We start from the raw sequence: 6000 nt of genomic DNA, 5'->3' as shown, positions 1-6000 counted from the left end.
CCAATGAATCCGTTTTGTCTTTGAACTCAGCTGTTCATTTTTTATCGAGTTATTTAATTTTAGGTCTATCATTAGAAATAATACTTTTATTCAGCAAGGATGCCTTTAATTTGATCAAAAGATCTATCCACCTTGTCCTTGAATGCGGAAGTAAGCCTATGGGCAATAGAGAGTTTTCACAACGCGTCATCGATTGGCCATATTGGCGGCACTGACAGCAGTGCCACTGAAACAAACAAAATGTGCATATTTTGCTGATTATTGCTGCTGAAAATGGTCAAATAATGTCATGTTTTGGGCTGTAGTAAACGGTCAGTCCAGGGAAAACATTTGGAGTACTATAGACTGCCAAAAGTTATAACAAATCAAGGAGAAGAGTGCAAAAAAAGGTGTTTGTGGTTGGCCAAAACAAACCAGCATTTCCAGTGCAAGAAACTTCACAACATTTGTGTTTGTCTATGATTTCCGTTCAGGTAGGTGAAAAAATATTAGGCTAATATCTTAATTAATAATACTGCTTGGACGTATTACCACCTATTAACTTTAGTTTGTCAAAATATTGCGCCCTTTTTGTCAAAATATTGCGTCCTTCTTATTAAGTCCTTCTCTATATGATTTAGCAGCTTACACGTTTTTAGACAGCATTATGAACAACGTATTCAGTAGTACATTAACCTTGCAATCCATGCTGTTGTTTACATCCGAATATCATCAGATAACTGACCAAAACGTGAGACAAGTTCAAATCCCGCTTTTGGGAAATGTAAGGAGAAGAATAGCAACATGCAGTAGACGGTAAAACTGTTTGCATTACAAACAAGTGTGTTCATAATTAGGATAATACATTTAATATTGATATTTAAAATATCAAGAAGCGAATATACAGTCAAGCCCAAAATTATTCATACCCCTGGCAAATTCTGACTTAAAGTTAATTTTATTCAACCAGCAAGCGGAAATGACACAGGCTTCTCCCAAAAGATAATAAGACGATGTACAAGAGGCATCATTGTGGAAAAAAATATTTCTCAGCTTTTATTTACATTTGAACAAAAAGTGGCATGTCCAAAATTACTCATACCCTTCTCAATAATCAATAAAAAAAACTTTATTGGCTATTACAGCAATCAAACGCTTCCTATAATTGCTGACCAGCTTTTTACATGTCTCCACTGGTATTTTTGCCCATTTATCTTTAGCGATGAGCTCCAACTCTTTCTGGTTGGAGGGTCTCCTTGCCATCATCCTGATCTTTTGCTCCCTCCACAGATTCTCAATTGGATTTAAGTCAGGACTCTGGCTGGGCCACTGCAAAACGTTAATGTTTTTGCCTGCTAACTTCAATGATGCCTCTTGTACATAGTCTTATTATCTTTTGGGAGAAGCCTGTGTCATTTCTGGTCAAACAAAAAATTTGCTGGTTGAATAAAAGTAACTTTAAGTCAGAATTTGCCAGGGGTATGAATAATTTCGGGCTTGACTGTATTTAAAAATCATCATTTATTGGGTACTTTCAATTGGGAGGTGGCTGTCCTAACCAGGTTAAACCCTAACCCTTTAATTTCAATTTATGAAAACAATATTGAAAAATGTTAGCATTTTATATATATATCTTTTTGATAAAAAAAAAACATTTATCTTATATTTTCTTTGTAAATCATGAAACTTAATGTAAAAACGTGTCTGACATGTCACTACTGACATTTGTAACTACATTTCATAATTGTTTCAGTAGTGACAAATAAGGAACACATAATCCTTTATTTGGGGGAGGGAAAAATTGTACACTTATGCAACTTTTTTAGTATTTTAATATGTTTTAGTAGTGTTTTAGTATGTGAGCTTAAATTCTGTAATGTGATGTGGTCACTACCAAAACATGGGATGTTTTGTCAAAAAAAAAAAAAAAAAAAGAAGATGTTATGATGGTGTTTGGTTTAATATATATTCAAACTAATGAATCCTTAAATTTCAAATCAGTATGATCATTTTCTGCCTTTTACAAAGAACATTTGGATTCAAAATAACAAATCTAATAAATCACAGTTAAAATATTGTTAAAATTGTAACTTTTATTGATTTACCTCAAAAAAAGTTTGAATAAAATTGCTAAAAATATATTTGCAAGGTAGATGTAAGAAATATCTTAATAGGTTAATATAACCCTTCTTATTAAATTATATATTACTGTTTAAGTAGTGACGAATTTGGGAAGAGGACAAATATTCCAAAACTTTCTGAAAATAAAATATAAGAATTAACTGCACAGTTACTAGAAATGTGTACCTTGGATATTATAAAATTTGCATACATACAAAATTTGTGGAAAAAGACATTTTCTCAAGACATTTCCAACAAGGTTTTACGAGATAAAAAAAATGCTCATACTGTCCATAAAGCCTTTTTTAAGCGTATGCCTGCAGGTAATAACTTTCAATTCAACGTTAACACTCTGAGGGGACAGTTTGTTTGCTGAGAGTGCACAAAAGCGGTGCCAAAATCTTCCGGTTGTCCTGATCTCATTCTGTTCCGCCCACTCAGAGCGTCTGCTGAGTGTGCTGTGGACACACCCTGAGCCCTGGTGTACAAACGCAGCACAAAACCACTGGCCTCCTGCATTATTTAGTGAGGGTGTCATCATAACAGCTCACACCACCTTAAGTGTGCAATCAGGCTGCGGCTCTCTGATGGCCATGCGCGTGTAGTACACTGCAGTGGAGAGTATAATTAAAAAGCATTCGTCATATTTAAGACCACGTCTGTTGACCATAATGGTGCTTCCTATCATTCTCTGCATGCATGGCCTCTTTATTTCCACATACTCGCAAGGAGTCGCTCCTCGGTAAGGATGTGCAGACCTATTTATCTCCGGGGCTTTTATTGTCTACCGAGACCATGGGATGCCAGTGCTAATATGAGATTCACAGTCACGCTGTCTTCTCGAGACAGCAGTTTCCATATTGGAGAGTTTGGCCTCGTCTAAACCGGGCGGTTTTAAATGGAGATGAAGCACTGATCCTGCCCTGAGGAAGCTTCGCTGCTGATGATAGTGGAAGACTGCTTGCTTTTATGGAGCAGCAGGGTGTTTGTGAATCATGGATGTTCAGGCAATACAACCATGATGAATGACACACTAACTGAATGTGATATTTTGCAATGAGAGTTTCATTCATGTGTGTTAAAATACTTTCTTTTTATTCCACTTTGAGGAGGAGAGACAAGTTGAGAATGCATTTTTTAGTGAATATATATGCACAAATGCTGTCTGTTAGGGGAGCTGCTTTCTCTTTCGGACACTATCCGGGCGCACACAAACTAATTCACTTAATTGTGAATATTAGGTTTAGTTCATTTAAACAAAAAAGCCAAATTAGTTGTTTTTTGATAGAATTATTAGTTTACTAATACTTTGAATACTTTACTAATAGTTTTATTTAGCAAGGACTATTAACTTGACCAAAAGTGATAGTGAAGACATTTATATTGTTACAAAAATAAAATAAAATAAAATAATAAAATATTTTAAAATAAAATGTGACAAAGTGAAAGTGAAAGTGACAGTAACGATATTTATAATGTTACAAAAAAAACATATTTCAAAATAAAATGAGATATATTCCACATTCCAAAATTAATAGTTTTATTCAGCAAGGACCATTTGCTCGATCAGAAGTGACAGTAAAGATTTTTATATTGTTACAAAAATAAAATAAAATAATAAAATATTTCAAATTGAAATTAGAAATATTCCATAATTTTAATAAAATTAATAATTGCATTCAGAAAGGACCGTTACAGTTTTTCTCAATTGCTTAAACACATTTCTTGAAATTATGCCTCTTATTTGCGAAACTCTAAACACAAATCCACAACTCCTAACTCAATTCCCCAAACTTCCTATATTGAGGTCAAAATGAAGCTCTCTACTCAAAACATCTCAATCTTGCTGAAAAACCAAACTTTGCTCTCAGACATGACACACAAATCCTCAAAAACACACACACTACAACACAGTTTTCCACACTGATGAGATAAATTCAAAACAATACTACGAAAACAATACAAATAAAAAACTTTTCACATAATTAACACAACAAATGTATGCATTTGCAAGTGTTTTATTCCTTAATTTAATGTACTGTAGAGTACAGTACAAAACAGCAAACAACAACAAAAATAATTATTTTTCCCAGCATCCTGTCTTTGGTCTGGGACAGGCCAAAGAACCTCTTCAGCATCACAGGCTAAATTGTTTGCTTGTTTTCTTGCCCTTTCTCTTCCTCTGTCTCTTCCATGTTGTTGTCGTCATCCTCCTCCTTCTTCTCCTCCTCTTCTTCTTTCACCTCCTACTCTTCCTCTTCAAAATTACACATTACTGTATGTGGGATATTGATTGAAAAAGACTGGATAGGATTCACAGTTACACTTGTACTAGTGGTCTGACAAAAAGAAAAAGAAAAAAAAAACTAATTACAACATCATTGTGAAATAGAAAAGAAAAAGAAATATGGGCACAAAGGTGAAAATAAAACTTAAAAAGTCCACTGTCAGAATTTGAAACTCCTGCGTTGTCCTCTGTCTATATATGCTTTATAATTGAAGGTTCATGAGATGTACCTTTGAGCTATTTCAGAGAACTGCTTTATCATTGGTTGATCTATATTATCTTCATTAGTGAAAGTCAAGATTCACTTGAATAATTCATGGCAAATTTACAAAAAGTCTAATAGAAATGTGTAGAATATATGATTGACAGTTTATGACAACTAGATCAAAAATTTTGCATTTAGGTAATGACTTATATGATGACCGACGAGCTAATGTCTTGATGTTTTGAGGGGTAAGACTATTGCACAGGGAACTATATAATACATTTTGAGCAACATGACAATAGCAACTGATAATGTAGGAAACCGCAGACAAATGTATATAATCAGTTGTATGAATGTACCAAAGCAATCACAACTTGATCAGAAGAATGAGAAGCTTTTTATGATGTGCACAATATGATGTTGATGTTGAACAAGTAGTTTTGACAATTTCATTTCTGATCTGAGAAATGCACCAAAGTGACTGAGAAAAACTGTAAGCTGACTTTGGCCCTTTTATCTCCATCGAAGATTCTGATTGGTGTGTGCTAAATTTTGACTCCTATTGTTTCCACTTGGGTAATTGTGTGCTAACTGAGCTCAAACTTCACAGACTTAAGTGAACAATATTGAATGCTTGTGCTTTCTAAATGACCACATGGTGTAAGCACTGAGAAATGTAGGGATTTGTGTGTAGAGTTTTGCAGTAACAGTTCACCAAATATAACTCATGTGTCAAAGCTAGGAATAGTGTTTATAGTTTAGGGAAATGGGTGTGCTTTTTCAAAAATGACGTTATAGTTTTGAAATTTTAGTTCAAAAGACTGGTTGTAGTGTTTTAGCAATTGAGAAAAACTGTAACTTGATCAAAAGTGACAATGAAGACTTTTATATTGTTACAAAAAAAATACATATTTCAAACTGAGAAATATTCCATACTTCAATAAAAGTAATAGTTTTATTCAGCAAGGACCATAAACTTTATCAAAAGTGACAGTGAAGACGTTTATATTGTCACAAAAACAAATCAAAATAAAATAATATTTCAAACTAAAATGAGAAATATTCCATACTTTATTAAAATTAATATTTCTATTAATTATTTTTTTTATTTTAATAAAATTTATATTTTTTATTAATTTTCAATATTTTATTCAGTAAATGTGCAGTGAAGACTTTGACATTGTTACAAAAAGAATAACATAATAAAAATATTATTATTTTAATTATAAAAATAATAAATAAAATAAAATATTTCAAACTAATATTAGAAATATTCCATACTTTAATTAAATTAATAGTTTTATTCAGCAAAGACCATGAACTTGATCAAAAGTGACAAAAAAGACTTTTATATTGTTACAAAAATAAAATAAAATATTTCACACTAAAATGAGAAATATTCCATATT

This window comes from Garra rufa, chromosome 13 (genome assembly GCF_049309525.1).
Source record: "Garra rufa chromosome 13, GarRuf1.0, whole genome shotgun sequence".
NCBI classification, from domain to species: Eukaryota; Metazoa; Chordata; class Actinopteri; order Cypriniformes; family Cyprinidae; genus Garra; species Garra rufa.
This window is presented reverse-complemented; position numbering follows the sequence as displayed.